Source organism: Phyllostomus discolor, chromosome 13, assembly GCF_004126475.2.
Source record: "Phyllostomus discolor isolate MPI-MPIP mPhyDis1 chromosome 13, mPhyDis1.pri.v3, whole genome shotgun sequence".
Classification (NCBI taxonomy): domain Eukaryota; kingdom Metazoa; phylum Chordata; class Mammalia; order Chiroptera; family Phyllostomidae; genus Phyllostomus; species Phyllostomus discolor.
The window spans coordinates 35983505-35995322 of NC_040915.2; the positions used below are offsets into that span (position 1 = coordinate 35983505).

The window sequence follows — 11818 nt, forward strand, 5'->3', positions numbered from 1 at the left end:
GCGCTGGGTATGACGGGCGGTTGGTCCCCCTGTGCGGATGCGGGGCCAAAGGCAGGGACTTGCCCAAGGTCACACTGCGCTGAACGGCCGAACCAGGAACGAATGAGAGGAAATCACTCACCCGTGCGGAGCGCCTGCCGTGCCTGGTGCTCTGGGAGCCCGGTAACCAACAAAGCGAAACTCTGTCCCGTGGGCTTGTGTTTCATTTGTGAGATAAGATACAGTAAACTATAAAGAAAAGCGTGCGATAATTTTGAGCAAGGAAACATGCTGTGTGAGTAAAACAAGTGGGGCGGGGGAAACAGAGGACAAGAGACAGGGTGGTGTGTAGGGACAAGCTGCCGTTTTCGAGGGGGTGACAAGGAAGGACGAGGTGACATTTGAGGTAAGCCCTGTGAACACCCAGAAAAGCACTTCTGGTGGGGGAACGGCACACGCAAACAGAGGCCCCGAGGCTGGTGGGTACTGGACGCGCTCGAAGCACTGCCAGCAAGCTGGTGCTGTGCAGGGAGGGCAGGGTGGTCGGAGATGGGGCTGGCGGGGGGGGCGTAGGGCGGCCAGGACGTGGGGGACCTTGGAAGCCACGGTAAGGACAGATCCTTACAGACCAATAAATACTAGGTGCTGTGGTCTCGAAGGCGTACTGCCCACTCGTGGTCCCCCCCACTGCCCGAGCACCAAGAGGGAGCCAGGAAGACTCCGCCGGCAGAAGAACAACATTAGGCGTTCACACGTCTGTCTTCACCACCATCCTCTGGCTCCTCCCCGTTATTTCCTCAGCGGGGCAGCCAGTGCCGGGCCTGGGGGATTCGCACGATTCGCAGGGGGAGGCACCCCTGCCTTGCAGACGGAAAGCTGAGGCTCCCCGGGGACGGACTTACTCCAAGTCCCACAGCTGGAAGCGGGGCCGCTCTGCACCCAGACCTGAGAGGTGACGCTTTTAACCCAGGGCAGGTCTTCGAGGACCCTGACAGTCTGCTGCTGTAGGACCCCCGTCCCCAGACCATGGGCCCCCCCAACCCCCCTTCCTGCTCAGGCAGAGCACCAGATGCTCCAATCTCCAGCCTCCCCCTCCATTAGCATTATCAGCCTCCGATAGGGAACCACCAGCCCCGCTGGGGGTGGGGTGGGGGGATCTGGTGAGGAATTCCACCCCAGCGCCTCCCTGACCCACTGATGCACGAGCAGCTGGGAGGATGGACCCTGGGGCCTCCTTCAGAGTGAGAATGAGGCTGGAGCCATTTAGAAGCAGGTCTTGAAAGTCTCCAAATAAATGTTCTCTGACCCTTTGGGCCGTCCAGGAATTCTGCTCCTTCACGCTTCTCCAGGGGCAGTCCCAAGTGTGTGCAAAGATCATCGTGCACGCAGTGGGGACACACGCGATAGCCAAACAGCCGTCTGTGACCACTGCCCGCTCCAGCCGGCTGGAGCCCACGTCCGGACCTCCCCACTTGTGACATATTTTGAGAACCAGCCCTGCATGTAATGAAGTCTGTTGCATTCCCAAGGTCAAGAGGGAAAACCCCAGAAACAGCCTACATGTCCAACAGGAGGGGACTGGTTGAATAAATGGTACCGACATAATTTTAAATGCATAGCAATTAGAAACCACGCTTCTGAAGAATAGATAAGGTTTGGGGAAAATCTTAATAATCTATTGTTATGTGAAAAGGGGTCACAAAAGAGCATGTCCCCGGCCTTGAAGAAATAGTATCAATTTTTCCGATTCTGACCACAGGGCACACTGAGCTGACGTTTCTCCTCCTGCACCACAGCCGATGGCAACATCGGAAACATCTCGAAGTGCTGGATGATGTAAAACTAAAGTAGTGCAAACACTGTGCTGAACTTAAAATAAAGGGGCATCTCCTCTGGGACCAGGGACTTGGCCTGACATGCATGTGGCAGGTGGGCGGGCGGTGGAATTGAGAGGCCGTGACGGGGTAGGGAGCTCAGCAAGGCGCTCCTCCGCCAGCATCGCTCAGACCGCCCCCTGAGCATTTCCAGAGCGTTTACAGCTCTGTGCACGTGGTGCAGCCTGGGATGCAGGAGAGAGTGGCGGTCCCTCCCCTCCCACCCCCGGGTCCCTGAGTGAGGGCACAGGGAACAGAATTCTGCACCGTTCCCTGACAGACATGGAGAGGAAGTAAGACACGAACCTCTGTGGTCAGGTCAAGCCACTGCGAGTCTGGGCATGTTTATGGCCACGGTGTGACCTCGTCTATCCTGACGGCGGCCCCGGCCCTCCATGGAAACCTCAGTCCGAACATGGTCTCCGCGTCAGGCTCTGGGTAAACATCAAAAGGCATTGCCCAAGAATCCGAAATCCCAGGCCCGTACCAGGTGAGCGAGCGGAGACTGGGTGCGTACCCTCTGACTCGCAGGGGAAGCCCGGGCCGAGGAAACCTGGTGGCAACCTGTCTTGACGACCGAAATCGCAGGAGCTCCTGAAAGGGCCGGAGCTTGGAAACCTGGTGTTCGAAGACCTTTCTCTGGCCCCAGGCGCATGAGAAGCCACAGAAATCCCAGCCCTGGGAATACACAAGCCTGCAACAAAAACTACAAATTTACAAACGGAACACGGTGAGCCACCGAGCAGAGGCAGCCGGGAGAGCACACGGGGAGACGAGTCGCACACACTCTCTGAGACGGCAGGACGGTCAGGCGGACACCAACACACATCCCCCCCAAAGGAGTCTGAACAGCGCAGCCTAAAGTTACTTCAGGTAGTGCAATGAAAAACACGAAGTTAAAGACGCAGCAAGCTCCTCTGGTCCACTTTTGGCCTAAAAATTCCAGCCCACACTCACCCTTGGATTCACACATCCGCCGGGGGTCAATGGCTCCCCGACATTTCTGTGTAAGGTTCCAGATTCGCGCTGTTCCCTGTATGTCGGTCTTTTCCTATGCATTACAGAGATGTTCCCATCTCGTGATGGTGAGAACAAACAAAATAAATATGCCCAAGTATATACAGGTGTGTGCAAATGCCTGGCAAGCATGGCAGGCATATGAACACACAACTGAGTGTGCACATGGGCGTGGGTATATATATGGGTGGTGTGAGTGCATGTGTGTCCACGGGTCTATAATGCTTGCACAGCAGTAGTGTGCCATTTCTACAGGCATAAGTGTGCAGGTCGTACCCGTCTGTAGAATGATTTAAACGGCGGCTTTCAGGACAAACGTGGAACCATGAGAGGAGACGCAGGACCCTGAGAGCACGGGCAGCCGCACAGAAAAAAGACTGGAAGGAAGTTGGTCCTCATTCCCCTTCTCGTGTTGCTTCCGGGTGGCCGGGAACCAGGTGGCTTTCCTTGTCCCCTTCAGGGTTTTCTGCTGTTCCCCATGTCTATTGTGACTAAAAAGGATGTTGTTGGTTTTTTTTCAGTGTGCATTAAACACTGACTTTGTTTAACCACACAGGAAATACATGGGTACAATGCAAAGAAGTGAAGCAATGGAAAAGAAACGAAAATATAAGAAAGCAAAGGGTATTACTTAGGAAAGATATCTTTTTAAAATCCAGGGTTGGAAGGTTCCACCTTTCCATTTTCCGGGGTGGGGGGGGTATTGTCATTTGGGGGAGGGGAGCAAAGGGGGCTCTTCTTGGCTTAAGCCCGTCGTCGGTTCCCACGCTGAGGCCCGGAGTCCATCTCTGGGGCAGTCGGGGACCACCGTGGGGGAATTCCCGGGGAGCCCCACCCCTCCTGAGTGGGGAGTTGGGAATAGATGGCCATTTCATGGTACTTTTTGAGGGCTGCTTAGCTTATTTCTTTAGAAAAAAAAATATAGCCATACAAGTTGATTGTAGAAAACGTGGAAATGGACCAAAAAATGCATAGAGGTGCTCTAAGAATGGTTGAGAATCGCCCTGTCTGGGGTTCCGTTGTTGCTCACTTTCTTAAATGTGTGCCAGCTGCCTTGCTCATGCCAGACGCACAGAGAACACAATAAGAATGTGAGATGCACTCCTGACCTCAGGGTCTCATCATCAGCTTGGGAGAAGCGGCCACAGAAACAGACTGTCCAACTCTATCTAGCATGAAGGAATGTGCTAGAAGAGTATGGTGTGGCCCCCAGGTTCCACAGAGCAGCCGGGGGTCTTTAGAAAAAGCAGGAGCTCCAGGGACCCAGGCGGCAGGAGTACATGGGCACTCTCCCGGGAATGCATCAGGAACGACTGTCACCTGGGCTAAGTCACCTGTCCCTCTGCTAGGAGCATCAGGGACAGCAGCCAGTCTGGGTCAGGGGGGCGGGAGGCACACAGGAAACCAGGCTGCAGGCACCAGGAAGAGGGTGCTAGGTACAGGAAGGCCACCCCCTGACTTCCTCGACCTGCCCCTGAGTCCAGGCTCTGCGTCCCAGTAGCCGTGTGGGTTGGGGCAGGTTGCTCAGCCTGCGGCCCCTTCTGCTCTCTTATTTCTGCAATGGGAAAGATACCTCCAGTTCTGGGGTTGGGATGAGGATGAGCCGAGCGTTCTGTGCAATGAGATCAGCAGGAAGAGGAGTCGTGGGTCAGAGTCACAGAGTTCAGGAGGAGGCGGAGCGGCGAGGAACCCTTGACCCCAGGCCAGGTTCACTCTCGGGCTCCCAAGACCACAGCCGCCTCGGGGTCTGGCCGTTTCCCGGCTGCAGAGATCAGGCCAGTCATGTTCCTGCCTTGGGCCTCAGTTTCTGCATCTAAAACGCTGTGGCTCTGCCCTGCCTGCCTCTCAAGGTGGCTACGAGGATCCAAAGTGAGGAGAGCCTTGTAAATGGGGCCCGTTGGGGTGGGCCTCTTGGGGAGGGGGGCGAAAGAGCGTGTTTTCACTCTCAGGAGGGGCACCAGCAGCACAAGGGAGGGGAGCACAGTGAACCAGCTACCACTCCCAGGCTGGTGGGTGCAATATCCTAATAAGAGCTTCCATTTCTTCAGCTCCCGCCCTGAGCCAGGCTCTGTATAAAGTGCTGGGGCCACCGAGGCAGCACAAGGGACACAGCTCCTGGCCACTGGGAGCTTAGGCAGGGGGCTGGAGTTCAAATAACCTGGGAGGTGCTCTGAGGGGGCAGTAACAGGGACCTGAGTTGGTCTGGAGTCAGGGAAGGCTTCCTGGAGGAGGCGGTTCTGAACTGACAGCCGGGCATGAAGGGGGTCACTGGGCCTGTAGGTGGAGGAAGAGCCCTCCGAGCAGTGGGGCGGTGCTGCGGGAGTCCTTTGGCAAGAGGGAGGGCGTTGTGCTGGGGAAACCAGTTCAGGCTGAAGAAGTGCAGGCTGGGATTGTCAGAGGGACACTCTACCTTCTAGGGGGGACAATCTACACCAAGGGGTCTGTTCGGAAGCACATTCTGTTGTTAGGATCCCAAGACAGGCCAATGAAACAGGAGCTGTCACCCTCCCGGGGCACGGGCCCTCGGGCAGGTCGAGTGCCTCACGCAGGGGCACTCAGCCCACAGGACGTGGAGGGAGGGTGCCGACCCAGGGGAGCGTGGTGGAGAAGACACCTTGAACGCGATGGGAATGTTGCAGAGATGAGGGGGCACACTCCCCTGGGGATTGGGGAGCCACCGAGGTCCTAGAGCACAGCAGCCACTTAGCTCTCATGTCAGAGGGCTCGTGATGGTTGCCAGGGACAACTCGATCAGGGCCGGCCACACCACGTGCCACATTTGGTCATGGTCAGCAGTGACCTCGGCCCTGTCTTTCAGCAGAAAGCACTGCTGGTCAGGGAATCGGAGTCCAGCTGGAGGTTGCCGCTGTGGCCCCTCGGCCCTGCAGAGGAGGGCCAGTTGCTTCCTGTGACGGGTCTGTTCCGGGGTGGTGGGGCCGGAGAGGGGGCCCGGGTTCAGAGCACCTGCTGCTTACCAGCCCGGGACATCCCCCACGGGCCTGGGGGAGGTGACGAGATGCCCTGAGCCCCTCCCGTCCTGGCCTCCGCTGACCCACCCTAGCATCCAGAAGGGCTCAGAAGTGCCCCCCAGGCCGACCGGCGAACGTGGGTCTTCACCACTTTCCACCCCTATTGCAGGGTTCCCTGCATCAACACCTTGCATTCACGGCAGATGCGTGTGGCTTTCTTTTTTCTTTTAAGATTTTATTTGTTTATTTTTAGAGAGGGAAGGGAGGGAGAAAGAGAGAGAGAAACATCAATGTACGGTTGCTGGGGGCTGTGGCCTGCAACCCAGGCGTGTACCCTGACTGGGAATCGAACCTGTGACACTTTGGTTCACAGCCCGCGCTCAATCCACTGAGCTATGCCAGCCAGGGCTTCCTTTTAAGGTGGTGGTAGGAAGTTAGTTTCAATACATTTCCAATAACTAGATTTGGATATTAAATCAGGATGCATTTACAGAAAAGCACCCTTAGTGAGGAATGCGGAGGAGACACGGGGTGTGAACACTGGCCTGCCACTCAGGGACGGCGGGGGTCTGGGCAGCATCGCCTCCTGTGAGCCCCACGGCAGCTCCGGAGCGGGGACCGTCACCCCATTTCATAGCTGGGAAAGCTGAGTCCTGAGAAGTGAATGGATCTCCACTCCTTCCGTGTTGCCCCACGGCCGGCAAGGAACAAGCCTGTTCTGGAACCTGGGTGTCCCTGACACCCCACTCCACCCTACCTCACCCCGGAGTTCAGCTTGTCTGGGCAGTGGAGTGAGGCTCCCCAGGCTGCTCCTGGGCAGTTCAGAGCTCTCCTGATGACGGGGGTTCGAACCCAGGCCCTGGCTCCACCATTTACCAACCTGTGGCCTTGGACCAGTGCCTACCTTCCTCTGTGCCTGGTTACCCATCTGTAAGATGGGAACCACACCTGTGCCTGGGAAGACTGTTAAAAGAATTTAATGAGATGATGTCTTCTGTTATTGGGACAGCAGAATCCAGAGCCATGAAGCCTCTTCCCCAAGTTCACGCAGGAGGAGCGACCAGAGGCAGGGCATGGATGTAGTAGGTCCGTTGGGCTCTCCAACGGCTGGGTTTGCTGACCCCACGGCAGGAGACGCTGAGAGGATCTACCATGGATGGAAAAGGTGCCTGAATGGCGTGTCCTTGGGGAGCCCGTGGACTCTGCCAAGATCCCCAGGAGCAGTGCGGAGTCGGAAGCGAGGGAGGGTGCTTTCCTGTGGGAAAATATCAGGCGTTTCCACTTATCGCCGGATCACTGGGCCCCGCCGCGAGGTCCGAAGACAGATGATGTCACTGATCCTCTGTGGCCTTTGGGGTTAGGGAGCCTCTGGGGAAAGCAGGCGGGGGAGGAAGGGCTGGAGCCTGGAGAGACAGATAAAAGGGTCGCAGAGTTCCGGCGCCTGGCCCGGGGCCCGAGGGTGCCTGAGCCAGCTGCACCGCGGGCGGGGAGGCTCAGGGGACGCAGAGGCTGAGGCCGGGGGTGGCGGAAGGGAGGAGAGGTGCCTGAGCGCGGCGGGGGCTGCACTGCAAAGCTGAGGAGTGGAGATCCATTCCTTCGGAGGATCGTTACTAGGATTAAACTAGAGATATATGTCGAACGCAAAGCACACCGTAGGTACCCCAAACGGTAGCTGGTTGTCTTTTTACTGCGAAGCCTTAGGGTGATCCCCAGGAAAGGGGGAGAGGATCAATTTAAGAACAGCTGTACTTCCCACCAGAGCAGCCCAGGCCCATCCCAACACAGAGCACGTGGTGAGGACGAAGAGGGGAGACAGCCCTGGGAGCTTGGACCTCAGCTAATGGTTCCAACGGATGGGGCGTGTGTGTCGGTGGGGGGGGGGGGGGGGGTGCGGGCAGGGAGGAACAGGGCAGGATGGAGAGATGGTGGTCCATGGGGGAGTCAGGCTGTGTTGCATCGTGGCGGAGCCTGGGCACCGTCCTGTACCCAGAGTTAAGCAAGGCAGCCAAGCGGCCGTGCTGATCGGGGCTTTGGAGCAGGGATGCCGGGGATGGGAAGACGGGCGGAAGCAGGAGAGAGGACAGCTTTCGGGGCCTTGGGGTCCTCTAGGGTCGCTCCTTTGCCACGCCCCTTCTTGTTGAAAGTTTTTCCTGGGGGAAATTATAGTTCACAGACAGCTGTAGGAAATCATTCAGAGCAATCCCTTGTACATTGTGCCTCATTTCTCCCAATGGTGACATGTTCTAAAAGGAGTCCTTTGCCACTTCTGACCTGGAGGGTAAATAGGGTGATGGAGGCACCGGTATGTGGATGGACAGGTGCACAGGGAGCTCTGGTGATTGGGTGCCTCCTTTCCCATCACCCTCTCTCCCTCCATGAGCCAGGGTCATTTTACAGGTAGTTTTGGAAGCCTTGCAGCAAAAACGCGCAAGTTCATCCTTACACACCCCTTCAGATTCTTTTTCTATCTCCTCACAGGAGACCAGGCCGTCCCCTTGGGCATCACCCTTGACATGACCATACCCAACACACAGTGTAGCTGAGACGATCCTTTGACCGACCAAGGTTCAAATTCCCTTTACATTATAGGGTGGTGGTGCAGGGAAGTACCTGCCCAGCCAGGAACTACATTTCCCAGCACCCCTTGCTGGTCATGTGACTGGTTCTCACTAGTGCAATGTGAGCAGAAGGGATGATGGGCACTTTGAGGATTAGGTGCAAGGTGGTGGCGATACCGTCTTTCATCGTTTTTTTCTTCTCCTAGTCTGCCGTTCGGGTGACAGCAGGGTGACCTTGTGACTACAAGATGGCAGGGGAGCCACAAGAAGGAAGGGGCCTCTGTCCTGGAACAAGCATTGGAGAAGAGCCACCCAGGAGAGCCGGGGGTCAGGGGCATGAGCATCGGACTTTGTGGGAGTGAGAAATAAACATACGAAAACGTGGCAAATGCACAAATGTTGTAGCGAACACAGTCTAACAACCCACTGTGCTCATCCATCACTCAGCCTCCGAATTGTCAGCGCTTTCCCAGTCCTTTACCCACCGCTCTCACCCTCCTTGTGCATTTGTTTGCTGGGGTCTGTAAGGCACTTTCCAGACGTGCACAAAGACAGACCCAAACAAAACAAAGTGTCAAACACCCTTCACAGCGCTAAGCCACCGAGATGAGGGGCCATTTGTGACAGCAGGTGGCCCGGACTAGTGCAGTGGACACTGGGTACCCAGCTGTTGGTCAATGTCACTGACCTGTGTTCGAGACTGCGCGGCCCGGAGGAATGCGTCTGGGCCCAGAGCCGCGAGAAAGCCAAGTCGTCTTTCTGTCTCCGTGAGAAGTAGTTCTCTCCGTTCTCTGGCCCAGCTGCACCCGGCCGCACCCACCCACCCTCCCGGCCCCTGCCTCCTCCTGGCTCCTCCCCTTTCAGGCCTTGGACTGCTCAGAGGACGAGCAGACCCTAGGTGGGATCAGGATTAGAGGATTTTCCAGGCCATTCCTCGGCCGGGGCTAGGCCGGGTGTGGCGGGGTGAGGCCGGAACCCAGAGCAGGCCGAGGGATGGAGGCTGGAAACCCAGAGCTTGTGAGCAGCAGGGGTTGGGGCCAGGGCCGCGGAGACTCTGGTGCCTTTCAGCCTGGCCCGTGTCCATGACCCTGAAGCACAGAGGCAGGAGGGAGGTTTGCGGTCAGACCTGGGGTGGGGAGGCGCGAGCCCATTCCGAAAGTCATCGTGATTGAGCCCCCGGTGGGGCAGCCCTGTGCCTGGCGCCAGGGCCCGCTGGCGGCCTGGATCCCGGCTCAGCCCCTCCCCTCAGCGCGGTGACCTTGGGCATATTCCCTGGGAGCCTCAGACTCCCCGTGTTGAAAATGAGGATGGAAATATCAGCCTCCCCAGGCCCTGGGGAAAGCGGCCGTGATAAGAGCCTGGCACCCCGTCTCCGTGACTCACAGCGATTGCTATTGATTTCTGTTAACAATAAGGGCAAGTACAGGGAGCGGGAGCGGGCACCCACCCAGGGAGTGGATCAGGCCAGGGGGAGGGTGCCGAGCCCCTCCCTCCTGGGAGCTGTTTCCCGACAGGGAGAAATGGAGAAGGCAGGAGCCCAGCGCCTGCTCTGGGAGCGGCTGGCTCTATTTTGCGTGTTGGGGGAGCGAGGCGGGCGGGATCCTGCGACTCCGGGGCCCTTTCCTGGAAAGGGCTGGGCTGGCCGCAAAATGCTTCCTCCCTCGGAGACAGCCTCACAGCTGTCAGGAAAAAACAGCTGTGTGGCTTCCCTTCAAAGAGGGGAGCCCTCCGTCCTGTGGGGACAAGGGCAAGGCACGGCAGAAAACAGGAATGCCCAGGCACGCTCTCTCTCGGGAGGGGTAGACTGGCTCCCAAAGCCTGGGTTTCTGGCTGTGTGACCTCGGGCACATCCCTTTTGCTCTCTGAGCCCGAGTGGTCACGCTTTAAGTGGGGATGGCGATGCTTATCCCACAAGGCTGTTGTGAGAAGAGGAAGTCAGTGGTCTAAACTGCCTTGCACAGGGCCTGGTGCGTGGGAAGCAGCTGAGAAAGGTCCCTGCAGATCCCTCGCACCCTCAGACTAGATGACACTCCCCTCCTTCTCTTGAGCAGCTTCTCCGTGTCAGAGGTCCCGTTGCCTCTTCCCGTCCCTGCGTCGACTCTCCGCGTGGGCTCGTCCATTCCCACAGCAGCATGCCCGCTCCCAGCGCGCCGCCTCCACAGACGGCACCTGAAGCTGCAATGCCCCTGCTATTGTTGCTCACGGTTCCTGCTGTTTTCCCGAAGCTGCATGCATCCCCTGCGCCCCCCTCCCCTACCCCCGCTGCCTTCCCCATCCTGGGAAAGAGCCTCCATTCAGCTGGAAGGTCGTGACTATTCTGCCTCAGCCCCCAAGTCCAACCTGCCAGCAAGGCCTGAGGCCTCTACCTTCAAACCCCGCCCCCACCTCCACTGCCACCTCCGTGGTGGTCCGCCACCTCTCTCCCGCACTGCTGCGCAGCCCCGCCCCACACCCCCTGTGCCCTTGGCGCCTCTCCCACAGCCAGCTCTCCACGCTGCAGCCACCCCTTTTACTTTTAACTGTTGATTTTGACATAAACCGTAGGCTTAAAGAAAAATCGTAAGAACAGCACAAAAGTGTTCCATAGGCTCTTCAGTTCCCTACAGTTTATTTATCATTCTTGTCACACATACGCATACGCACACATTTTTTTCCTAAAACGTTTGAGAGTACGTGGCAGACACGATGCCCCTTTGCCCCTAAATATCCCAGCGGGGACTCCTCATGAATGGGGCTTGCTCTCACGTCACCGCAGGATGGGGGTCAAAAACGACCCATACGGCACCGCGAGCAATCCACACGCCTCACGCATGCTCCGCCCACCGTCTGGAAAGAACAGTCTAGAGCGTGCATTGCATTCTGCTGTCACGCCCCTGTAGTCGCCTTCAACTGGGAACATTCTCCATCTGTCTTTGTCGTGACCTTGGCATTTTTGAGGAGCCCGGCCCAGTTATTTTGCTGTATGTCCTTCAGCCGGGTTCTGCCTTATGCTTCCTCCCACGGCCAGCTTTTAAAAAGTGAATGAGACCTCCCCACTCTCCGGCTCCCAGTGGCCGTCCCTTGCACCCAGAGAAAATGCATGCTTGCTGCCAACTCTGTCAGGCAGCCAACTGCCTGACTGCCCTAAGGCGGGAGGTCAGAAGATGGAGTGGGCGGGACCCGCCGACTGCCCCGCCCACTTCCCCGCCCACTGCACCTTCTGACCTCCCTCCTTAGACCCATCTGGGTTATTCTCTGTGCTTGGTCCTGCTTGGCCTCTCTGCACAGCCCCACCCGCCCTCAGACTGCACAGCGCAGCTTCCGCCGCTGGCACGTGGGGCCCGGGAGGGCAAGGGTCCGACTTCTCTCGGCCGCTGGCTACCCGACATCCTGGTCCCGGCACTCCTCCTGGGGCCCACGAAGCATTTGGGGACTCCCTGTC

At 57.7% G+C, this 11818-nt stretch overlaps 1 long non-coding RNA gene across 1 annotated transcript; it reads left to right on the forward strand.

Annotated features, from left to right (window-relative positions):
• The first annotated feature begins 6850 nt into the window (after positions 1 to 6850).
• On the forward strand, positions 6851 to 8786 carry LOC118497925. Its single transcript, XR_004900440.1, has 2 exons — positions 6851 to 7004; positions 8604 to 8786. It is a non-coding gene; the product is annotated as an uncharacterized LOC118497925 (long non-coding RNA).
• Positions 8787 to 11818: the final 3032 nt, after the last annotated feature.